Source organism: Heteronotia binoei, chromosome 1 (assembly GCF_032191835.1).
Source record: "Heteronotia binoei isolate CCM8104 ecotype False Entrance Well chromosome 1, APGP_CSIRO_Hbin_v1, whole genome shotgun sequence".
NCBI classification, from domain to species: domain Eukaryota; kingdom Metazoa; phylum Chordata; class Lepidosauria; order Squamata; family Gekkonidae; genus Heteronotia; species Heteronotia binoei.
In genome coordinates, this window is record NC_083223.1 from 29,583,679 (window position 1) to 29,609,993 (window position 26,315).

Here is a 26,315-nt window from a genome sequence, read left to right on the forward strand (position 1 = left end):
ACACCGTTTGGCCTTGCTTACATGTACGGCTCCTACTCCCTCGCACCTCTGTCTGGGAAGTCACAATTTACTTCATTCACAGCAATTACCAGCCATAAAGGAAAGGAGGGGTCACTAAAGGAAAATAACCTAGCAGCATTTGGCCCATCGTGATTTTAAGCAGGCCTGTTCATTACAGGCAGGACCCAACAGTCCTTGAACAGAATCAGTCTATCTTGACATTGGCGGGAAGTACATGCAAACATTCTCATTGGCTCTACCAATCTCACTGGCTAAACATCAGCATGCATATACAAACAATTAACTCATGACAACAGGAAGTGAAATTTCATCAAAAACCCAACAGATTACCTGGAGGTCCCTTCCAACTCTGTGATTCTAGGACAGTATGAATGGGCTGGGTGATGGAGGATAAGATGGCAGCAACCTTGTCAGCATTGTTCTGGGTGATAGCTGTTACAGCCAGATTCCATTTTCCCAATGGTGTGGTAAAGAGAATGGTGGATTTCCCCCAAAGCGGACTCCAAAATATGGTGATAGCCCAGATGTTGGATTCCTAAAAGCTCCCCTGAAGGGGTGTATGGCCCCAGCTGAAAGATGGGTGTGTGACTCAGTGCTCTGAGACCACTCACAGCCTCCCTCAACTCTTTCACCTCAGCCTTGCCCAAAGCAGGGGACCCTTTTCACCGGTCTGCTGGACACCATCTTCCCCTTAACCCATATAGAGGAGGGGGACCTTTCTCCCTGGCTGTGGAGGACTTGGCCCCTCAATCTAGGAAGTCAGCACCTGGATAATGAGAGGGGATCAAAGTCCATTTATAGGGGAGGGATTATTAATTTTTAAAGGGAAAAAAGAGCTTCCCCTCCTCCAAGGCAGTGTCAGAGATAGACTAGTAGTGGCCCTGATTAGCTAGAGGAGGTTTTGTTTGGGAATTTTAGCATCTCTCACTAGCTTAAGCTCATACTGAACTTTAGCTTTCCTGACTTTTTCTTTACAAGCACTGGTTAACTTCTTTATATTCGTCCTTGGTTATATGACCTTCCTTCCATTTTCTAAATGAGTCTTTTTTTTATTTCTCCAGTCTTTAGAGAGCTGTATATGAAGCAACTTTGACTTCTTCAGGCTCCTCTCATTTCTCCTTCTCATAGGAATAGTTTGTGATTAGTTATGCAAGTGAGTTATGCTAATGAGCTCTGACACCTCTTTTCTTATAAAATGGTCCCTGGTGTTGACCCACCACCTGCAGGCCTGTAGACAGTGGCAATGGAGGTTTTGTGGTCTAGCTTGCAGCATCATGCTCGCTGTGGTGCTGCTCCTCCTCACCCTTCTTTAGAAGCCCAGAAACCTCCATGGCCAATCAGAATGCTGAGGGCAGGGATAAGATTGTCATAGTCAGGGAGGGATCCGAAGCCTCAGAACCTCCTGACCTTTCTCCCAGCTATGATGAAGGCATGGCAATTTTAAGCTGCCCTTACATTTGCCCGAGGCCTCAGGCAGGGCTGTCTTGTCCTTGACTTAATCTTTTTTCACCACAAATCCAGAGCCTGGGAACTTTTTGGAGGCTTTGCTTTCCAACACCATACTGGAAAATTGATTTTCAGATATCCTCCTGGATTGGCAGGGCTATTCAAACTGGAAGGACACCCTTGCTTTGTCCAAGTAGGAAAGGAAAAGTTCCCTGTGCAAGCACCAGTCATTTTCAACTCTGGGGTGACATTGCTTACACATTTTCACGGCAGACTTTTTACAAGGTGGTTTGCCATTGCCTTCCCCAGACATCTACACTTTCCCCCCCAGCAAGCTGGGTACTCATTCTACCGACCTTGGAAGGATGGAAGGCTGAGTCAACCTCGAGCCGACTACCTGAAAAACCAGCTACTGCCAGGGATCGAACTCAGGTCATGAGCAGAGCTTAGGACTTCAGTACTGCAGCTTTAACACTGCACCACCAGGCTCTTTTGTCCAAGTAAGGCATACACAAATTTGCATAGCCCTTCATGGAGTGAGAGGAGGCATGACCTAACGAGTTTTGGATACCTTCCATCACTGAAGGAGAAAAGACAACTAAGGGTCCCATTTTAATTCATCTCATCCAGGGTAGAGGTTTATAAAATTATGCATGGGTTTGAGAAAGCTGACAAAGATAAATGTCCCATCCCTCGCAAAATCCTGAACTCAAGGGAATCCAATGAAACTGATGGATAGTAGGTTCAGGACAGACAAAAGGGAATACTACTTCACACAGGAGTTATTAAAATGTGGAGATTGCTGCCAGAGGATGCAGTGATGGCCACAGGAATAAACATCTTCAAAAGGGGATTAGATAGATTAATGGATAAATTTATCAGTGGCTAGTAGCCATGGTGACTGAGAGGAATCGCTACATTCAGAGGCACTAAACATCTGAATCCCAGAGCCGGGAAGCAACTTCAGGGGCAAGTCCCAGCCTCTATGACCTGTTGTTGGCCCTCCAGAGGAACTGGTTGGCCACTGTGTCAGACAGGATGCTGGACTAGGTGGACTATTTGTCTGATCCAGCAGGGCTCTTCTTATGTTCTTAAAAGTAAAAACCAACCATACAATTAAGTGAAGTACATTAAAAAAGGGAGAGTCTAAAACTCTGGAATCTGATTCTTTTGAGAGGCTTAAAGCTGCCTCATTCTGCACAGAGTCAGATTATGACTGAGAGGTAGAATTTTTTTTACAGACATGTCCCAAGATCACATGACCTTCATTGATTTTAACACAAGGCTGAAAGTTGGCTGCACAAGAAGGTTTAGTTGCTTATATAAAACTTGTTTAAAACCATTCCTTCTTTCAGTAGTCTCCAAAGATTTTGGCCATTGCAAAGAAGGCCATTATTCTGTATGTTCCAAAGATTGTTTGAGACAGCCTTGAGTTTAGGCTTGCCAATCAGCAGGTGGCAGTTGGAGATCTCACAGAATTATCACCAGGGCTGGCGCATCCCAGTCAGCCAAGTAGGCAGCCACTTAGGAAGTGCCAGTGCCATGGGGCAGGTAGTAGGTGCCCATCTCCCCATGTGCACCGCACTGCCCTCTGTACCCTTTCCCAGCCACCGCTGCATTTGTCCTTGCTGCCACCTACCTCTCTGCTGCCCTCATCTGCCTTGCCACCTACGAGGCGTACAGCGGGTGGGTGGGTGACAGTAGTAGTGGAGGCAACAGGGAAGGGTTACTGGTGGCATGGTGGGGTTGTGAGGAAAAGCCCCCTACTTTTCATACATGTGAACATCATGATCACCAGCATGGTTGCCAGGGTGCCTGGAGATTTGACTCTCACACCTCTGCTCTAAGAAGTGGACTTTGCTTGCAGTTTCTGGCTTATGTGGATACCATAAGCCTCAGCTTTGCATTCTACGTCTCTGAAGACATGCTCCAGCTGCTCCTTGTGTGCCCAGTCTTGGCCACTGCCGTGGAAGAAGCAAGGCCACCATGTTTCCAGCCTGCCTTCATGAATCTAAGGCTAACAACAAGCAGAATCCATCTTGCTTTCCTGATTCCATCTCAAGCATCTGCTTCAGCTTTTGCATAAGGCAATCAAGCTTGTCCAAGCACACCCTGCCAGGCTAGAGACTCCATTCCTCCTTAGTGGGAAAGTCACACGTACACACCCTAGCCTGCAAGCAACCCATTAACTCATGAATGGATTAATAGCTCAACTGTTGATCCTAATTGCTCAGCAATACCAGAACAATTACTCTTGCCCAGCAGAAGATGAGAAAAGAGGAAGGACATCTCCTGTCTTCATCAAGTCTTTTGTCTACACCGGGTGGTACCTAGGCCATGTATTTTATTCCCTATTGTCACCCTCCTAGTTAATCCCACTTAAACTTAAGTACCCAGCCATTCCCATTCTCACTCCAGCCTAAGTACCCTGGGGCCAACCCAGGCAATATTGCAGCTTGGAAATTTCCAGGTCCACTGGACTAAGGTGAAGTTCATTGGCCAAAGCAGGCATCCAATTAGGTGTCAGTAAGGAATGTCCAGCCCTCTTGAACCTCCCATCTCTCCTCCCTTGGACCTCCCAGTCCCAAGGGTCTGAGGAAGCCTATTTAACCTCTGACCCAACTCCACTCATGTGTGCTTCTATTCAGCAACCCACCTTCCGCTGTCTAGATCCATCCCCAATTCTGGCCACAGTTTTGGGTCCATCTCCCCTGTCCTCTCATGTCGCCATTGGAAACCTTCCTGGAAGACTACGATGGTAAATATTACCCTGTCTGTTTATCCATATATGTTCCCCTATTGATCTATCTATATTTCCTAGACCTGTGTGAATGTGTGAGTGTTTTGTATTTTTACCTTGTATGAAAGAAATATTATTCTAAATAAATTACAATTGATTTTTACTAAATTAGAGTCTCTTATTGAGCATTGACTCTCTGAACGGTTGAGCCTGGTATACAATTGATAACAAAGATTCCTTTTTAGGGTCAGCTGTCTCTCAATCTAATTCCCCAATCTCATTTTGAGAGCAGTTTCCCTAACAGAAATTGGTGGAGAAAGCGTTGGCATTATCCTGTTTGTGTGAACACACGCGTGTCTTCATACAAACAGACGTAAGGTTGCACCGTTCAAACAGTCTTGCTAGGGAGGCTATTGTGTGAGTGATTGAGTGAATGAGTTCTGTGTGAACGGCTCTAGCGAGCATCTCTATATAATTGTGGGTTGGGCTACTCCCATTTCTATCATTCAGCGTTGGACTTCTCAGCCGCCCCGAGGAGGCCAGACACCTCGCAAGAGGACTGAGCCCGATCGAATGCAAGGGGGAAGTCCCGTGAAGCCTGGCCGCCGTCCCGAGGCCTTTCTAAACGCGTGTATCGTGGGAGGGAATGTCAGGATAGGTCAGAGCTGTTAAGATCTGGATAGAGCACCCTTCCCTTCTCCCTTTTCTTTAGAGCGTAGTGCACACACACTACACACACACTCAGACACTTGCACACACACACCCAAGTCCTTACACGAGTCTAGGCCAAGGCTAGTCTAAGGCACCCGACAGTCAAGAAGGCAGGTGGGTCGTAGGACCGCTGCAATCTGACTGCTGGGCAACTTTTTATTTTGTCTGCCCGAAGACGCGACCGTTGGGTCGGCTCGTGGACTTCCCTTTGGCTGAGACGCAATCATAGGATTGGCTCATTGCCTAAAACTCTGCCCGGAGACGCGATCGTTGGGTCGGCCCGTGGCTCCCCTTTTTCACCCGAGACGCGATCGTTGGGTCGGCTCGTGGATTTTCCATTTGGCTGAGACGCAATCATAGGATTGGCTCATTGCCTAAAACTCTGCCCGGAGACGCGATCGTTGGGTCGGCCCGTGGCTCCCTTTTCTGGCCGAGACGCAATCATAGGATTGGCTCGCTGCCCCCTAAACCCAAGCCGAAGCGCAATCAGAGATTGGCAGTAGGCAAAACAAAAAAAGGGAACATAAGTAAAGTTGCCAGCCCAGGTGTAAAATAGCACATAGGAGCCAGGAAGCATCTGGAAATATGCTGCTAGTTCTTACACTTGGCTGTGCCTTTAAGAGAATTTAGTGGAAGGAGCAAGAAGCTCTCCTTTAGGGTTAAAAATTTGTCCCAGGTCTGAGGAGATAGGCAATCTTCCCAGCCGAAAAATTTCCCTTTTGCTTAGGGCCAACAGAGGAAAAGCTCAGGCTCTGAGACTTTTAAAACTTTTGATTTGTTTGGAGGCAGAGGCTAGAGAAAAGCCCCTCCTGAGGAGCTCAACAATGTGTGCAAGGCCATAAGCCCATGCCACAAACATTTGTTAGTGTTGCAGAGAACTAAGGAAGGTCCTGCAACTCTCTCCTTTACTTGTGAGACACACAGAGGTGTCCTGCAAGTTCTTTGCTCCCCAATAAGCAGGAAAAGTGCCAGGGAAGGCTCCTGCATCAGTTAATTTTGGTGGCCTGTGGTTAGGCACCTAATAGTGCAGGAAAACCAGCCCTGCAAGTAAAGTTAGAACTTTGAAAAGAACTAAATTGTAAGATATGGAAATCCTTGCCCAGAAGGAAGAGATCCCCAAATTGGAAAAGTGGTTGGTAAAGAAGGGAGATAATCCCTGGAAAAAGGGACTCTTTAACCAAGGCTCTGATCCCCTCCAATCTCTCAGAGACATTTTTGAGGAGGGTTGCAGCAATAAAACAATTAGCACTGGCAAGAGAGATCTTTTTGCCACATGGGGCTTGTTTGAAGCCCTACGAGATAGCACTACCCTGAATAGACAACTCAGGGAACAGCTTACACAAAAGGAAAAGCAGATAGAAAAGAAGGAACAAGAATTAGAGGCAAGCCTTAAGAGACACGCAGAGGTGCTGGAGCGGGAATTCCAGAAGCAAACTGCTGAAAGGGAATCCATGCTCCAGAGCCATGCGGCGGTGCTGGAGCAGGAATCCCAAAAGCATACCGCCGACAGGGAACTCCTACTCCAGACCCATGCAGCCGAGATAGATACAATTCGGCAGAACCATGAGGTAGAACAGGCAGAATTGCATAGAAGACACGCTGCAGAGATAAACAGACTGGCGGCGGAAAACAATAGCTTGGACCTCGACTTGCAGCAGGCAAGTCGAACCATAGAAGAGGTCAAGATAGAGAAAAATACCCTGAACTTAGCCTACCAGAGTACAGTGTCCGCTCTAAATAAGGCCCAATCGCAAATAAAAGCGTTGGGAAAAGAGTTGGAGCAAACCAAAAACCGGAATGATAAATTGCAATATGCCGTTGAAATAGCCACAGAAACGGTGAGAAAAAACAAAGAAGCAGCCAATCATGAGGCATGCAAAAAGGAGATCGCTCTCCTGCAGAATAAGATAGACCGCAAAAATGCTCTTATAGCGACGGTCTCTCCATCCACCCTCTATGCTTTCTCCTCAGACGAGGAAAGTGAGGATGAGGAGGTAACCAAAGTTAGTGGAACTGCCCCCGCCCTGGTATGTCCGGTAATCACTCGACAGACCACCACCAGACATGGGAACGGCAAGGATGAAGAGGTGGTAGAAGGAAATAAAAGCAGGTCAGCCCCAGTCCGTCCTGTGGTCACTAAAAAGACCACAGCCAGAAAACAGAATGGAGCTGAATCTGTAAAAGTAGTGAAGGAAACCAGATCTTGGGGAGCAGAGGACATTAAAATGGCTGCCAGCTTCCTTGGCCCCTATAACATAGACACCTCAGTGTTGTGGATGGCCAGCGCTAGAATTCACTACAAAGAAGCCTCCTTAACTGAATTAAACCATGTGCTGAGATTATGCGCCTCAGGCCCTGAACTAGACAAAGTAAGAAATGTAATGTATCGCCTGAACCTGTCTAATGCCACCATCTTAGAATGGATGGCTGAGGTACTATTTGCCACCTGGGATGGAGAGGATATAAAAGATCTCTACCATCAGACCTTACAAGGTCATGATGAGCGTCCAGTGAGCTATCTAATAAGGAAGAAATTCCTAGCAGAAGCAGCTAAGGTAGTATCACCCAAAGACAATGGGGAACCAGATTATGAGAATCAAAATTTCATATCCGATGTGATCAGAGGTCTCAATATACCCACCTTGAGGTGCTATGGCATAACAGCCCTGGTAAACACCACCTGGAAAGATCTAGAGGCTAATCTTGACAGAGTTGGCAATTTTATGGAAAGAGAGAGTAGAATGAAAGCTGACTATGCAAAAAGGGAAATAGTTCATGAAGACTACACAGCTAGATTAAGTGCGCATGAGAAGGAGATAGCAAATTTAACCCACTCTCTCCATGAGGTCAAATGGAGACTGGAGAATGCTTTAAAGCATGCCCAAGTCTCTGAACAAAGAGTTGCTGTTTTAGAAACACAGCTCACTCAGGCACAATATAATCAAGAGCAAGATGGGCATGGAAAAGAAAGCCAGAACTGGAAGTTCCAAAACAATGGCCTTGGTTCCAGCTCTTCTTGCCATCCCCAGCTTGTCCCAAAGGTTCCCCTTCACAAGCAGGCTTATGCTCCTAGGCAGAGACAGTCAGCCCCTGAGCAACCCTGTCCTCCCGCGGCCCAGCGGACCCCTCGAGACAAGGTCAGAATGGCAGCTTGGTCCCAGCTTAGAGCCACTGGAGCAGACATGAAGCAATTTGATAAGAAGCCCACACATGTGCTACTCGCTGCACTTTCAGAAGCCATGAAGCCACCAGGGCACATGGCTCCCAGAGCCACAGGGTTTGCAGAAAATGGAGATAGCCTCCCCAAAGCTACTGCTTTGGAAGATTTCCCTAATAAGGAAAGGGTAGGGAAACTTACAAATCCTACTCAGGAAAAAGATTTAGAAATCCAAAAGCTTGCTGAGAAAAATCAGGAACTTCAGCAAAAGTTAGAAGCTAGTAAAGAAAAGGAAACTGCCAGTCTCCTGCAACATGTCCTGGAGTCTTGCAGGGCCACAGAGAGGAGATTGGAAATTCTGGAAGTGCAGGACAAAAGGAAATATGGCGGGGCAAACCCAGCTGTGCAGCCCCAGACTTCTTTCCCCCATGAAAATGAGAAAACAGTCCCTATTTCAGTTCTCTTACCCCAGAATCATGAAGGAAATGTGGTCTCTGAGCCTATGCAGAGTTCCACAATTATGGCACAAGGTATTCCTTTTTGCAAGGACTTGCTCCAGACACTCCTACATGAGCAAGCCTCAGCCCTTTACGCCAGAAATTTTCTGTCTTTAGCTCATCCCATTTGGGGAATTTGAAAGCCAGAATTCTGTGGAACTCAGAGAATGGTAATCCCACATGGGCAGGCAAGGTTCCTTTGTCTCTGAACCTCCCCCCACCCAAAGGAAAATCTAACATCTAGACTTGAATGTCTCTTAAAACAGAGAGTTCTGGCTTCGTAAGGTTTAAAGGTAACAAGGGCGCCTTTTCCCTTGACTAAACAAGAAAACATACAAGCAATGACTTGGACTACAATTAGACCAGGCCATTTCTCCAGGTGAGGCCTGGAGATCTCCTGGAATCCCAGCAAGGGTTCCAGCCTGCAGTTAGTTTCTCTGCAGGGTAATGGGAGCTTGATGTAGTATGTATTTAGTCTAACCCTTTAAAAATGCCAGCATCAAGTACCCGAGAAAGAGAGACTGAACTAGTTTTTTGTTAATTCAAAGCTTTCAGAGCAAGATGTAAGAAACTGTTTTAACTTTCAAATTGGCTGAATGAAAATCTGTGAAACTCCCAAGTTCATCTTTCTCTCTCTCGCTTATAAAGTCAGAAAATATTTATTTCCTCAGTTCTATGAATTTTAAATGGTATAGCCTCTGAGCTTGTACAGAGTGCCTGCAGATTGGCCCAAATAGAACTGGTTAAAGTATTGCAAATGCTCAGCACTCCTGCCATCAGGAAGAAATGCTAATTGTTCTCCCTCTTGCTCAATGGAAATCTGTAGCAGTAAAGATTTGATAAGCAACTAAGCAAAGGGATAGAATTTTAAATGCATTGCCCTGAGAAATTAAATTTTTGTTTATCTCGGGTCTCCCTAAGGTACAAGCAACTCAGTGTCTTTGAGAGAGAGAGAGCCTCATTGTCTTGTAAGAAGTGTTGCCTCTCCTTCTCAAAGGTCACAGCAACACAAGACCGCTAACCTCAAATGGGCAAGTTTGTCATTTAAATCTGAAAGTACAGAAAGGAGAACCTCCAGCAACAACTAATGTAGTACTGATTGGCAAATCTCATGCAGACCCTCTTGAAATAAACTCAGCCAAATTCAGCTTGAGTTAAAGAAACTGGAAAGAGTTACAATTTTGAGCCCCACCCAGGCAGAAAGCTCATTATTTTCCTCCTCCACCTTTCTTTGTAAAAACTTATCAGGGTCAGATAAGAGCGTACTGGCCAGATCCATTGTGTCTGTTTTAGCCTTTTGTTAAGCTAAACTTCATCCAAGAGGGAAGGAATTTTGGTTTGTCTGTTCAAACCTTCCCCTCCTTTCACATCTAGGGGGGGAGGGTGGAAATAGTGTGGAAATATTTTGTGCTGTTTTGAATTCTCATCTCCTGATTTTGGGTCTACAAAGATATAATTTCAAAAGTTTTTCATTACCAAACTTTTTATATTGCAGTCTCTCACAGAGACAGCCTCTCCCCAGCCAGAGAAATACCTGGATGGAAGATGTGCATACTGCTTTGTTTTTTGTAAGGTTGCCTGTCTCCAGGTGGGACCTGGAGGTCTCTCCCAAAATCATAGCCTTTCCCCCAGTACATTGAGGCTAAGCCTCTGGAGGAAATGAGTGTCCAAGGACATGGACTGCATGCCTTGTGATCTCCAAATTTGACCCAAATTTCTAGAAATCTCCAGCCTGGAGCTGGCATCCCAAAGCTCTGCTTACAGCCAATCGTTCTCTGCTAGAGAAAATCCCCTGCCTGTAAACTGCCCTAATACTAAGAGTTCTCCTAGATTAGAAGCTTTCTTTCTGTTATTTATTTTTGCTGTACCTTTTTAGGTCTTAAAATATTTTTTCTAGTGACTGGTACCAATCTCTCCTATACTTAGGTTTTGTAGCTTTTAATTTTAAGGGAAACACTCTTAACAAATTGCTCCTCAAAGTCTATTGGGCAATCCCAGTGCTTTGCTTTGCAATCTATAGGCCCTTTGCTAAACATTAGAGCTAAGAAAACTTTATCTCACCAATTTTGGTTCCTACAAGAAGTATAGGACATCTGTACACTTCCTTGGGGTAAAATTACCCTCTCCCTGTGCTTTTTCTCTCTCAAGCCTCAAGAACTAACACTCTTGTTTTGGCAGAATTCCTGAAAGTTCTTGGTCTCCATTAGAAATTTGGATTCCTCAAATGTACTTCAACTATTGATATCTTCATTTGCTCTCTGAATGTCATTTATAGCTATGTTCCATCTATGACCAATCTTCCCTTTTAGCTATTTGGTGAATCTTGAGTTTTAACTCTAATTTAATCCTGTCTGCCTGTGGAAAGAGGTATCCACATGTTCTTAAGAGGCCCCCACCTTGTGGGCTCAGTATCTTTGTTTGGTCTTAAGCAATATAATGACCACTGAATGGTTCTGCCTCTACCTAATATATATCTTGTTAGAACTAGACTTTTTCTGAGTGAAAACCCTTTTCTATTTTCCATGTTCTCAAGGAAATGAGCAATAACCTGTTAGATTCTTAATGTAGATTCCTCAGGGTCCATTTCTGATCATGATTTTCTTCTTGCTACTAAATGTTCTTTTGTGTTATTTTTGCATCTATAACCAGTTGGCTGAGCCTATCAAGGCTCCCCAATTCAAGTCTTGTTGTATCATGTTCAAATTTTGGTCTACTTGGTATCTCTGACAGCATGTTGCCTTCCAGCAACACATTCTTTGCACTCTGTGTATGCACAGAGGAAAATCGTTCTCTGGCACAAGCCTTAAACCTGGAGCATTGTGCCATCATCTTAGTTTTGCCTTTTACTCCATAAAAGGTTTCTTCTTAAAGGGATATGCTTTCATGCCTCAAGTCTTTCTTTTGACTTGCCCTTGCAACAACTAAGCATTTTTCTCGTGGTACTACAGATGCCTTGCCCATCTTTTCTCTTTTTATGAATTGCTTAATTTGTTTGTCAAGGTGAATTAACCATAATTTGATTTCTAGGATTTTGTGACTGTTTTTGTTAAGTTTGCTCATCTTTTCTTTCAATATAGATGTGCAGGGAATCTGGACCTGCAAATCAAGTCTAATGCATGCTCAGTAGTTCTAATTGTTGATAGTCCTGTTAAGAATTGCTTTATGTATGTGTAACCATTATGTTGCTTTTCAGAATTCTTGTTTTGTTAAGTTTTTGTTGAAATCTGTGCTCACATGTGAGATCGTTTCAGCTGAACTAGCCCAGAGAAAAACTGGATTTAGTGGGACCTGATCAGCTCACTTATGTCCAGGTTTTTAATTTCTCTGCTCTAGTTCACCTGTCATTTTAGGTATGATCCCTCTCATATAAAGCTAGCTAGCATTGTTCTATTGAGGCCTCAGTTTTTGTTTTTGAAGTTTTTATATTGTTTTGACAATTTATTATATTCCAAAGCTATAGCAAAGGTTTTCTTTTGTCTCTTCTTTATGGAACTATTTTCATCATATGGGGGACGCCCCAAACTATGGTCATTTTCCTGGATTGTGCACAATGTTTTATTTTAAGTTTTATGTTGCAACAAAGAATATTTTGGGTTGTGTTTTCTGAATTGTGTATGTTACTTTCCTTCCTTGACAAGGAAAAAGCCTCCTAAAAGTCCTGAATGCTTAGTGTAATAGGCAAACTGGCCCAATGCAGGCCCCTAACATGACATATGTAAGCTTGTGACGTAAAAGCTCACTGGTCACCATACTCTGGACAGGAGGACACTTCACTAATAGCTTTTTAAGACTCCTTTCTTCATGGTTGAATGTATGCATTTTTTGATCTGCTTTCACTGCTCCCTACAATGGTACAGAATCATCTCCATGTTGTCATGTGTGAATGTTTTTGGTTCCTTTTTGGTTCTTTCCTCAAAGCCCACTGTTGCTCTATGGACCATCGGTGATACAGGCAGAAAAGCACCATTGCCGAGTCCATGCTGGGTTACAGGAAGAATTCCCTTTTAGCAACAATAAAGACAGATTTCGCTGGGTGCTAGGGGGGGTGGGAAGACTCTTTAGTTCACCCTCCACTAGGACTTTCACATACCCAATAGGTACCTGGAAGAAGATCCTCTTCAAACCCCAGTATAAGAAGCTTATCAAGGGGGGGAGAAGAGGAAAAGAAGACTCAAGATTAAGATATGGATTCACTTGTAACCATGAACTCTAATGTACCTGTGTGTTTTCCTAATCAATTATTGTCATGATTGTGTGTGATTTATAGATCAATTCTTGTTATTTATCTGGTTTAAATGGCAGTAATGATTTTATGAACTCAACTTTTATTTCAATGATTGTAATCCTGTGTTTTAATACTGTATGCCCTACAACGTTGCCAATGCCTGTTATCCCTGCATCGTAGTATTCAAAGGAAGGAACCTTTGGCCTATTGGAATATTTTTCCAAATTAATTTTTGAGTAGTTGAGATAGTGGCTCCAACCTTTTTAGATAGACGGTACACCCCGGTAGACAATTGAAGCTACGTGGACTCGCCGCCTGTCAACTACAGATATGGACATTGTGTTATTGCAAGACCTCGCCACCAGATGGTGACATAGGTCTTGAGGGGGGGAACTGTGAGGAAAAGCCCCCTACTTTTCATACATGTGAACATCATGATCACCAGCATGGTTGCCAGGGTGCCTGGAGATTTGACTCTCACACCTCTGCTCTAAGAAGTGGACTTTGCTTGCAGTTTCTGGCTTATGTGGATACCATAAGCCTCAGCTTTGCATTCTACGTCTCTGAAGACATGCTCCAGCTGCTCCTTGTGTGCCCAGTCTTGGCCACTGCCGTGGAAGAAGCAAGGCCACCATGTTTCCAGCCTGCCTTCATGAATCTAAGGCTAACAACAAGCAGAATCCATCTTGCTTTCCTGATTCCATCTCAAGCATCTGCTTCAGCTTTTGCATAAGGCAATCAAGCTTGTCCAAGCACACCCTGCCAGGCTAGAGACTCCATTCCTCCTTAGTGGGAAAGTCACACGTACACACCCTAGCCTGCAAGCAACCCATTAACTCATGAATGGATTAATAGCTCAACTGTTGATCCTAATTGCTCAGCAATACCAGAACAATTACTCTTGCCCAGCAGAAGATGAGAAAAGAGGAAGGACATCTCCTGTCTTCATCAAGTCTTTTGTCTACACCGGGTGGTACCTAGGCCATGTATTTTATTCCCTATTGTCACCCTCCTAGTTAATCCCACTTAAACTTAAGTACCCAGCCATTCCCATTCTCACTCCAGCCTAAGTACCCTGGGGCCAACCCAGGCAATATTGCAGCTTGGAAATTTCCAGGTCCACTGGACTAAGGTGAAGTTCATTGGCCAAAGCAGGCATCCAATTAGGTGTCAGTAAGGAATGTCCAGCCCTCTTGAACCTCCCATCTCTCCTCCCTTGGACCTCCCAGTCCCAAGGGTCTGAGGAAGCCTATTTAACCTCTGACCCAACTCCACTCATGTGTGCTTCTATTCAGCAACCCACCTTCCGCTGTCTAGATCCATCCCCAATTCTGGCCACAGTTTTGGGTCCATCTCCCCTGTCCTCTCATGTCGCCATTGGAAACCTTCCTGGAAGACTACGATGGTAAATATTACCCTGTCTGTTTATCCATATATGTTCCCCTATTGATCTATCTATATTTCCTAGACCTGTGTGAATGTGTGAGTGTTTTGTATTTTTACCTTGTATGAAAGAAATATTATTCTAAATAAATTACAATTGATTTTTACTAAATTAGAGTCTCTTATTGAGCATTGACTCTCTGAACGGTTGAGCCTGGTATACAATTGATAACAAAGATTCCTTTTTAGGGTCAGCTGTCTCTCAATCTAATTCCCCAATCTCATTTTGAGAGCAGTTTCCCTAACAGGGTGGCATGGTGGTGGGTTTGCTTGCACCCACTGCCACCTCCAAGACTGGTGTGGCCCATGCCTTTCTCCTCCTCCTCCTGTCTGTCTGGCTGGGGAGGGATAGGACTCAAAGGAGGAGGAGGAGGTTCAGAGCAATGAGAAGCTTGGAGCCACTTGCCCCATCTCTCTCTCTTAGTCACCCAGCTCAATCCCCCTTTCTTTCCCTCCCCACACTACTTTCACAGAGGAGGGAAGGCGAAGGGGTGCTTGCCGGGAAGGCAGGGACAGCAGCACCAGGGAGGGAGGAGCTGATGCCACTTTGCATGCCTGAGAGTAAGAAACGCCTCTTCCCCCTCTCCATACTCCAGAAATGTGCTCTGAGAATTCTATGTTGCTTTTTTCTGGCATTGAAGACCATTTCAACCTTTTTAGTACAAAAGCAAACAACTGTTACAGTCTATGAAATGTAATCGGGCTGGAAAAAGATGGCATCGAGGACAAATATGGAAGCACAGCTCTGTGCTTCTTGGATAAATGCGCCTGGTTTTTTTACTTATTTTTAACTGTTTTTAATTAATGTTACCAGCATAACAAATTTGACTTGGCTATCTCTTAGCCTTTAGCTCACTGAGACTGTTTTCACCTCTTCTGCAGCCCACCTCCGTCATTGGTGTTATGCAACGCCAGGTCCATTAATAATAAGACCTCTGTCCTCCGAGAGTTTTTACTCGAGCAGGACATGGACCTGGCTTGCGTGACCGAGACCTGGGTTCAAGAGGGAGATCTGGTAGCTCTCTCCCAAACAGCTCCCCCGGGTTACTTGGTCTTTCACCAATCACGGACTAGTGGGAGGGGGGGAGGAGTGGCACTGTTCATACGTGAGGCTTACTCCTTCAGGGCACTCCCGGCCCCAAAGATTGAGGGTATCGAATGTGCAGGCCTGGCGTGGGGGGTTGGAGAGGGGTTGGCAGTTTGGCTGGTGTACCGTTCGCCTAGCGCACCGGCCAACGCCTTACCGTCCCTGCTTGAGGCCGTGGCAGGCTGGGCGTTGGAGCACCCAAGGCTGATGATCCTGGGAGACTTCAACGTCCATGCGGATGACCCGACCTCTAAGCCGGCGATAGACCTAGTGTCATCCATGGCAACACTGGGACTCTCTCAATTTGTCACAACCCCCACCCACCAGGCTGGTCACATGTTAGACCTGATCTTTGCGGCCGGGGTCACGGTGGACGATGTAACTACAAAAGTAGTGCCATGGTCGGACCACCTCGCCCTCAGGGCTCGTATGGACGTTCCATCCCAAACCCGCTTAGGCGACGAGCGTATTATGGCTCGCCCGCGGAGCCAAATGGACCCGGAACGGTTCCAGATGGCTCTACGGGATCCCTGGCCCTCTGGCAATCCCCTCAAGGGCCTTATTGAGTCTTGGAATAGCCGGCTCTCTACGGCCATCGATGAGATCGCACCTCGGCGCCCTCTGCGACCCCGGATCAGATTGGCTACGTGGTATAACCCGGAACTGCGCCAGCTGAAACAGGGCCTCAGACGGCTAGAGAGGCAATGGCAACGTATTCGCGATGAAGCAACTAGAGCATCTTATAGAGAATTTATGAGGTCCTATGAGATGGCAGTCAAGGCCGCAAAGAAGATATACTTTGCGGCCAAGATTGCGTCTGCAAATTCGCGCCCGGCACAATTATTTAGAACAATTCGGACTTTAACTACATTGCTGCAAGGCAAGCCAAATGTTAAGGAATTGGAGATAGGCTGTGAGGCTTTTGCGAAATTTTTTACAGACAAAGTCCAATTGCTCTGCCGCGACTGCCCCGCCATGTTGGATACAGTAAGTGGACTCGAGGCTCCATGCCTGCCTTCTGATTTGATCCTGGATCGCTTCGACCCCCTCAGCTTGGAGGAAGTTGACAGAATCCTCTCTGCTGCATGCCCAACAACCTGCGACCTGGACCCCTGCCCCTCCTGGTTAATTAAAGCTTGCCAGGAGGAGCTACGATGTCCTATACGGGACATCATAAATAGAGCTCTCTCAGAGGGTCTTTTCCCAACTCCTCTGAAAGAGGCAGTGGTCCGCTCTCTCTTGAAAAAAACTACATTAGATCCGGCCGAATTGGCGCATTACCGGCCGGTCTCAAATTTGCCCTTTTGGGGCAAAGTAATAGAGAGGGCTGTGGCGTTGCAGCTACAGAGTTTTCTGGATGACGCTTCCACCTTAGATCCTTTTCAGTCCAGCTTTCGTCCGGGCCATGGGACAGAGACGGTGCTGGTCGCCCTCATGGATGATCTCCGGCGACACCTGGATCGAGGTGGTGTGGCGGTATTGCTGTTTCTAGACCTATCGGCGGCGTTCGATATGGTCGATCACCGCCTGCTGACCCGCCGCCTCGCCGACGCAGGGATTCAGGGGTTAGCCTTGCAGTGGCTTTCCTCTTTCCTTGAAGGTCAGGGACAAAGGGTGGCAATTGGGGGAGAGCTGTCTCAGAGGCGCCCTCTCAGGGGGCGGTCCTCTCTCCAATGCTATTTAACATCTTTATGCGCCCCCTTGCCCAGATCGCCCGGGGACATGGGCTGGGTTGCCATCAGTATGCTGACGACACCCAGCTCTACCTATTGATGGGAGGCCGGGCCGCTGATGCCCCTATAGATCTGGACCGGGCACTGCAAGCCGTTGCTGATTGGATCAAACTGAGCAGGCTGAAATTGAATCCAGCGAAGACAGAGGTCCTTTGCCTAGGTCGCAGCGCCCCGGAAGGAGGGATTCCCCTCCCAGTTTTTGACGGGACGCCATTGGCACCAGTGCGTGAAGTCAGGAGCTTGGGAGTGCTATTGGAGTCCTCCTTGACAATGGAGGCCCAGATAGCGGCCACTGCCAAATCCGCCTTTTTTCATCTTAGACGGGCAAGGCAGTTGGCCCCCTTCTTGGAGCGAGGTGACCTGGCAACAGTGATCCATGCAACGGTCACCTCGAGATTAGACATGGGGCTGCCCTTGTACCGAACGCGGAAACTACAGCTGGTACAGAACGCAGCAGCCAGGCTGCTAGCGGGACTACCCTGGTGGGAACACATGTGGCCTAGGCTGCGGGAACTGCACTGGCTGCCAATTGTGTACCGGGTTCGTTACAAGGTGCTGGTTATCACCTATAAAGCCCTATATGGCCAAGGACCTGCCTACCTCAGGGACCGCCTCTCTCCATATGTTCCCCAGAGGGCACTGCGCTCCAGTTCACAAAATCTTTTGGAAATCCCTGGGCCTAAGGAGGCCAAACTTAAAACAACTAGGGAGCTGGCCATAAAAGCGCCCCAATGGTCCAGGCCCCCCCCCCCTATAAAGGGAAGAAACGGCAGCAGTGGTTGTGTTTTCCTGGATGTGAGTGGTGGCTTGGACGCTATTACCCCTCTGGCATGACTAGATACAACTTTCATCCACAGTTCTGACGTCAAGACACCCTCCAGCTCAGTCTTGTCCTTGATATTGTGGAATATAAGAGGGTGGCATTGCAGATTGAGGGAGATCAGTGCTACGGATTTTACGAGTAAATTCAATATAGTTCTCTGCCAGGAAACGTGGTGTCTAGAGGATCCATCCCTAAGTGGTTATAACACTTTTTGCCCTTCCAGCACAGGCTTCAGAGCATGAAATGTAATCGCCAAAACCCAGCTTTGATGCCTCTGAATTCTTTAACTGATAGTTGGGCTCATATTCCTCCTGTTATTATGGTTTGTCAGTTTCTTTCCAATTTGCATACTAAAAGCCACATTTTGGATTTGATCTGTTGTTTCAAAAATTTTATTAGTAACATATGGTAATATATGCAATTTCTTACATCATTAATAACTACTTTTTTCCTCTATCCCATATATTACTTTCTACCTATCCCTCCCCCCGTTACTTGACCCCCGCCTGTGTACTATACTTAAAACATTATTATTAAAGGTACCCTTAATTAATAAGAACCAAAATTCATATCCTCCTCCCTCTTATACTTAATCATTATCAAAAATTGTCCAATGTCCTTTTATTTTCCACTCTTCTTCTACGTATCTTCTGAACTTCTTCCATTCCATCTTAAATACTTCTAAATCATAGTCTCTTAAGGTTCTTGTTAACTTGTCCATTTCACTCCATGTCATAACTTTTACAATCCAATCCCATTTCTCTGGTATTTTTTCTTGCTTCCACAACTGTGCATACAATGTCCTAGCAGCTGAGAGCAAGTACCAGATTAAAGTCCTATCTTCCTTTGGAAATTTTTCCAATTTGTAATCCCAACAGAAAAGTCTCTGCAACTTTGTTAAATTTGTAACCCAAGATCTTAGAAATCTCTTGTTGAATCATCTACCAATACATTTTCGCTCTTTCACAATGTCAAGTCGGCAGATTCAATAACGAGTCGATGTAGATACAAAGAAACTAGTTTATTGATACTGGTTACTTGTGGCCTTGGCCAGAGCTTGAAAAGACTGGAGACCGTATATTAGATACATTGCATATAAGGAGCACTTCAAAGGGATTCCTACGGGCCGGGGAATATTGCAAGGGGAACATTCACACATAGATGTTACCAATACATTCTCATGTTGATTAGAGGCCCGCGGCCTTGGTACTCTCAGGCTTCCTGCCTCCCCTGAGCCTGAGCTGAGAAGGTTCAGATAAGAACATAAGAGAAGCCATGTTGGATCAGGCCAATGGCCCATCCAGTCCAACACTGTGTCACACAGTGGCAAAATTTTTTATATATATACACACACACTGTGGCTAATAGCCACTGATGGACCTGTGCTCCATATTTTTATCTAAACCCCTCTTGAAGGTGGCTATACTTGTGGCCGCCACCACCTCCTGTGGCAGTGAATTCCACTTTTCACACATCACCATTTCAAAGCAGGGACATTCTCTACAGGTGGGAGGGGGAAGAAGGAGAGAGTTAGCAGCATTTGGTTACACTTTGGTACTACCCAGCATGCTCTTTGAATGAGCCAGAGTTAAAGCCAGACTTGACCTACTGCCCCCCCTAAGCCGCTTCTACCGCCCTGTTGGAACATTTTTGATGGAACTTCTTGATCAGATCGGGGGCCAATATATCTTTCTCTGCCACCCATTCATTTTCGCTGGAGGGGAAGTGTTTCTACTTTATCAAATAATACAAGACCCCCCTTTTGACTCTAGAGTCCAGGATTTCTTGGACTTCGTGGTGGTTCTGGTTCCCAATCAAGACGGGCTGTGGGGCTGGTGCTCGAGGGTGCCAGACCGAAGCCCTGGGGTCTCGACGGAGTAAGCTGCAATGAAATACAGGATGCACTCTACTAAACATTTTTGGCAGCTCTAGTTCCACCGTTACTTGATTTATCACCCTTGAGATTCTGAACGGCCCCAAGAACTTGTATGCTAGTTTCTTAGAGGGTTGGCTAAGCGGCAGGTTCTTAGTGGATACAAATACCGTCCCCCACTTTGAAGTCCCAGGCTGGGACATGTGACTTGTCATATTGTTTTTTGTAGGTTTCTTTAGCCGCTTCTAAATTCTCCTGGATTGCTTTCCAACTCTCGCTCAGCCCTCGCCACCACTGTTCAAATGGTGTCGATTCTGGAGAGGGATCCCCTCTGGGCAAAAGAGGCATGGGTTTTCCCTCATATCCGTGGAATGTGGTGAAAGGGGAAGCCTTGGTGGAACTATGCAGGCTATTATTGTACCCGTATTCAGCAAAGGGGAGTAGATCCACACAGTCGGACTGCCGGTGGTTAATGAAACAGCGTAAATATTGTTCCAGAAGCCCGTTTACGCGTTCCGTCTGTCCATCCATCTGGGGGTGGTAGGCAGAACTCAACCCTTGCTCCATCCTGGCTAGTTTACAAAACTCCCTCCAGAAATTGGCAATGAACTGCGGGCTGCGGTCACTAATGACCTTGTTGGGAAATGAGTGAAGTCGGACCACGTGATTGAAAAAGAGTAGGGCCAACTTCTTTGCGGTGGGCAATTGGGCGAGGGGGATGAAGTGGGCTTGTTTGGAAAATATGTCCACTACTACTAATATCACCGTTTTCCCATGAGAGGGTGGTAGCTCCACAATAAAATCCATTGACACTGCTGACCAGGGGCGCTTGGCCGTCTCTAGGGGTTTCAATAGCCCCAGAGCTTTACCGCCCCTTCTTTTGGCCATGATACAGATAGGACAGGAGGCTACGAATTCTGATACGTCCTTTTTGAGGGACGACCACCAAAATTGTCTGTTGATTAAGTGCAGCGACTTAACGTAGCCTAAGTGCCCTGCCAGTTTGTTAGAGTGGCAAAACTGTAGCACTTCCGCTCTCAGACTCTTTGGGATGTAGAGTTTTCCCCCTTTATACCACAGCCCGTCCTCCCTTTTCTGAATGTCTCCAGGGCGGTCATCCCCTTCCTTCTCAGTTTCCATGGCCAGTTTCCCCGTACCTAATTCGCCCAAATCTCTCTTTTTCTGCGACCATGTAGTTACCACAGCCGCTACCTGTGAGGGTGGGACCAAGGAGTCTACCACTTCCTCCTGCTGACTCTCGTGTTGCGGGAGGCAAGATAGAGCGTCCGCTAAGAAGTTTTTCACCCCTGGAATGTGCCTCAAGGTAAAGTTGAACTTGGAGAAAAATCCCGCCCACATGATTTGCTTTTCGCTCAGCTTCCTCTTGCCCGTAAGGGCTTCAAGGTTTTTGTGGTCAGTCCAGATCTCAAACAGCACCTTTGCTCCCTCCAGCCAGGACCGCCATGTTTTCAAAACGAAAGTTACAGCAAAAGCTTCCTTGTCCCACACTGACCAGTTCCTTTGCTCGCCTAAGAACTTTCTGGAGATGTAGGCGCAAGGTTTTAGTCGCCCTTCCCCGTCCCTTTGCATGAGTATGGCTCCGACGGCCACATCGGAGGCATCGCATTGCACAATGAAGGGGCGCTGTTCATCGGGGTGGCTTAGGACCGGCTCACTTGTGAACAGGTGTTTCAGTTTGTCGAAGGCCGTTTGGCACTTCGGGCTCCAATTCAGGTGGGCTCCCGGGCGCTTCGCCTCTGGCCCTTTCCCCTTGGATTTTAGCAACTTGGTTAGGGGGAGGGCGATCTGGGCAAACCACTCTATGAAGGTCCTATAGAAATTTGCGGATCCGAGGAAGGATTGGAGCTCTCTACGTGTCCTCGGGGGAGCTCACTCTAGTACCGCCTGCATTTTGGCCGGGTCCATCGCCGGCCCCTCCCCCGACACCCTGAACCCCAAGAAATCCAGTTCTGTCTTATGGAATTCACATTTAGACAATTTGGCATACAGTTGGTGGCTCATCAGTGTGCTTAGCACCTCTCTCACTAATTTCACGTGAGATTGCTCGTCCTGCGAGTAAATAATGATGTCATCCAGGTACACCCCCCCCCTTAAACAGGAACTTTCTGAGTACATCATTTATAAACTTCATGAACACCCCCGGGGCCCCCTGTAGTCCGAAGAGCATGACCAGGTATTCAAATTGTCCCATAGGCGTATTAAACGCGGTCTTCCACAATTCCCCCTCCTTGATGCAGACTCGGAAGTACGCGTCTCTCAAGTCCAGCTTGGTAAAAATCTTGCCCTCGGACACTGTGCTCAACAAGTCCTGGATTAGGGGAATGGGGTAGGCGTTGCTTGTTGAAATCGCATTAATCCCGCGAAAGTCTGTGCAAAGCCTAAGTGAGCCATCCTTCTTCTTCCTAAACAATACTGAGGCCACATGGGGGGCGGTCGCCAGTCGGATGAATCCTCTCTCCAAATTCAGGTCTAAGAACTTGCGGAGCTCCTTCTTCTCCGCCCAACCCATGGGGTATAATTTGGCTCTGGGTAGAGTTTCCCCTGGGATTAGCTCTATGGCACAGTTGGTGTTCTGGTGGGGGGGTAGCTGTCAAGTCTGCTGTATTTTTGGGAATATATTTTCTAACTCTGGTTCAGAAGCAAGGGATTCTGGGTACATACTGAACACCGAATGCTGCTAGCTAACTCTCCTTCCCCCCCCCCTCCTCCTAGCTATGCCTTTGTTGTGTAGTCTACTTTGAAATGCTGATATGGGAATGAGATGTTGGAGCCTTCTCAGGCCAAAAGGGCTGTGGGAGTACAGAGCGCCGCGGCCTTGGTGTGAGAATGAGAGATTAACATCCTAGTGTGAAAACCTGCTGCTTAGTGTACCCCGCCCGTAGGAATCCTTTCATCTATACCTTAAAATGCTTGGTTCCTGTTCTTGTACCTTAGTCCTTCAATTGTTATCATGGTCTACTTTTCTGCTTTCAATAAACTAGAAGCTTGTTTTCAACCAAGGACTCGTTATTGAATCCAGCTGACTTGACATTTTGAAGGACTCACCTTTATCGGAGTTCAACCTTTCCGGCAACTGAAAAGGCAATGTCCGATCAGCCTCCGGACAACGGGGAATTCCCAGCCAGAGCAGAGGGGGCCGAGACACCCTGGCACATCCACACTGCCAGAAGGACCGCGGCTTCCCCTCTCCAGTTCCAGTTGGTGGTCACCCCCCGGCAATACCAGCCGAGGACCTCGACCACGTTGATGGACCAGGCACCGATCCGCCGAGAGGCGATCATGACCCGCCACACCAAGCGGGTTCAACTGGCCGAAGCCACGGTTCCCAACCCGGGAGAGCCGGAGGAAGGAGCCGAGGCGTCCGCGACCCAAGTCCCGGGCGGCGGGAGCGAAAGCGCAGAGTGCGGGGAGGAGGACGAAGGGGGGCTGAAACCCAAGGACCCGCACGACGAGGACTTCCAGATGTTCCGGTCAATGGTGCGCCGTGAGGTCGACGGGGCAGTGAGGGACCTCAAGGACCAACTACAGACCCTGACCGCCCAACTGGGGAGAGCGTTGGGAGTAACCGGGACTCGCCAACAGCAGCCGGGGCCAGGGGGGCCACGCGGCCGACCGAGCCAACCACCACCCGCCGCTGTGGCGGCCACCCAGGCGCCGGCGGCGCCCCCAGCGCCGGCGGCCCCCGCCCCGGTCAGACAGCGAGACCTTGGGGGGAGCCGGGAGCTGGATGCAACATTCGACGGGGATCCGGAGGAAGTGAACTATTTTGCAATCCAAGCGAATAGTTACATGTACTATTGGGGAGATCTGTTCCCCGATGAAGTGAGCCGAGTGGACTATTTGGGCTCGAAGTTGCGGGGGGCCGCCAAGAAGTGGTATGTGAGCCTGTGTGAGACCAACAGCCCGATCCTGCACTTCGTGAACACGTTCGTGCAAGCTCTACTGACCCAATACGAGGACCCCCTGCAAGAGGCCAGGGCGCTTTCGGCGCTTCGAAATATGAAGCAAGGGGCCCGATCCATCCGGGAGTATGCGGCGGATTTCCAGGCTAACGCCGCCCGGGCCCGGAATTGGAACGAAGTAATGAAGATTGAACACTTCACCAACGGGCTGAACCCCAGCATCCTGGACCGGGCGCTAACCCAGGCCCACCCAGACACGCTAGTGGGGTGGATCCAGCTCGCGGGAGAGGTGGAGACCAACCTGAAGCGGGTGGCAATGCTGAGGCAAGCACTGACTGCCGGAAGAGGCGCACCCAAAACCCCACCCGAAAAGGTCGAGCCTCCCAAAACCAAGAAGCCGCCAGCGGCCGCCCCGGCAGGGCCCCGCCGCTGCTTCCGTTGCGGCGACCCCAACCACCTCGCCTCCAACTGCCCCCAGCCGCCCGCAGGAGCCGCCCCGACGCCGGGGCTGAACAGGCAAGGCACCCCGGGTCCAAAGAAAACCACGGGCCGCGCTAAGGACGCGGCGAAAAGCAGCACTCTGATGGTGCAAGAGGAGTTGCAGGAGGAAGAAGTCCGTCTCTCCGCAGAGTTAGCTGACCTCGCGTGGGAGGAGGAGCCGGCGGGAAACGGCGCCGACCTGCTTTGAACGGTGCCAGCCAGCAGGTCGATCGGGAGGAGGCACCATTAACGGTAAAAACCACGGGAAGACTGTACTTTGTAATGGTGAAGCTGCTAAACCCAAAACTGAAAAGGTTCCTGCAGATCCGCGCCCTCATAGACTCGGGGTGCAACCGGGAACTAATCTCCCCCAAGGTGGTGGAGGCCCTGGGACTAGAGCGGTTGCAACTTCCCCACCCCATGCGGTTTGCACAAATGGACGAGTCGGTGATGGGGGGGGAGCCCTGCATGCAGGAAACAGAACCATGCCCCCTGGGGATTGAGAGCCATTGGGACATGGAAACGTTTGTCATCGCCCCGGCTTGTGGCTACCCCGTGGTGTTGGGAGTGGGATGGTTGGAGAAACACGAGCCCCTTATCCGCTGGAAAGCACAAACCATCCGGTTCCCCGACCCTGATTGCAGCGGGCACTCGTGGGACACGGCGTGGGGACCGCGGGCGCCCGCCGCCCGAGAGAGGGCGTGCGTCCTGGTAGAGGAGGTGCACCAGGTCCCGAGTGTATATCAGGACCTCATGGAAGTGTTTAGTGAGCGGGAAGCCAACCAATTACCCCCCCACCGGAACACGGACTGTGCCATAGAACTGATCCCCGGGGAAACCCTCCCCCGGGCCAAACTTTACCAAATGGGGTGGGCTGAGAAGAAGGAGCTGCGCAAGTTCCTAGACCTGAACCTGGAGAGGGGTTTCATCAGGCCCGCCACGGCGCCCCACGCGGCCCCGGTGCTGTTTAGAAAGAAGAAGGACAATACGCTTAGACTTTGCACTGATTTTCGCGGGATAAACGCGATTTCCATGTCCAACGCTTACCCCATCCCCCTCATTAAAGACTTGCTGAGCACGGTGGCGGGGGGGAAGATCTTTACAAAGCTTGATCTGAGAGACGCGTACTTCCGAGTGCGCATCAAAGAGGGGGATGAGTGGAAAACGGCGTTCAACACCCCGATGGGACAATTTGAGTACCTAGTCATGCCATTCGGGCTGCAGGGGGCGCCTGGGGTATTCATGAATTTTATAAATGATGTACTGAGAAAATTTCTGTACAAAGGGGTGGTGGTGTACCTGGATGACATCATTATTTATTCCCAGGACGAACAGTCCCACGTAAAACTAGTGAGGGAGGTGCTAACCACCCTGCTGGAGCACCAACTGTATGCCAAGCTGTCTAAATGCGAGTTTCACCGCACCGAATTAGACTACCTCGGGTTCCGGGTGTCCAAAGATGGACTAGCCATGGATCCCGCGAAGGTGCAGGCAGTCGTAGAATGGGCCCCCCCGAGGACACGTAGACAGCTCCAATCTTTCATCGGATTCTCCAATTTTTACAGAGGGTTCATTGAGGGGTTCGCTCAAATCGCCCTGCCCCTGACAGACCTCCTCAAAACAAAGGGAAAGGGGGAAGACGCAAAGCGACCGGGGGCGAAGCTTAACTGGACACCCGCTTGCCAGGCGGCTTTCGACCGGCTCAAGCAACTGTTCACTAGCGAGCCGGTCCTGAGTCACCCAGACGAGCTCAAGGGCTTCGTGGTCCAGTGCGACGCCTCCGATGTCGCCGTAGGAGCCATTCTCATGCAGAGGGATGGGGAGGGGAAATTGCGACCCTGTGCCTACATCTCAAGAAAATTCTCAGATGAGCAGAGGAACTGGTCAGTGTGGGACAAGGAAGCCTTCGCAGTCATGTTTGCACTAAAGACATGGAGATCGTGGCTGGAGGGGGCTAGAGTGCCATTTGAAATATGGACGGATCACAAAAACCTGGAGGCACTCACGGGGAAAAGAAAGCTCAGTGAGAAACAGATCAGATGGGCGGGGTTCTTTTCCAAGTTCGATTTCATTCTGAAACACATCCCGGGGACCCGTAACTTCTTGGCTGATGCCCTGTCCAGGCTTCCGCAGCACGAAAGCCAGAGGGAAGAGGT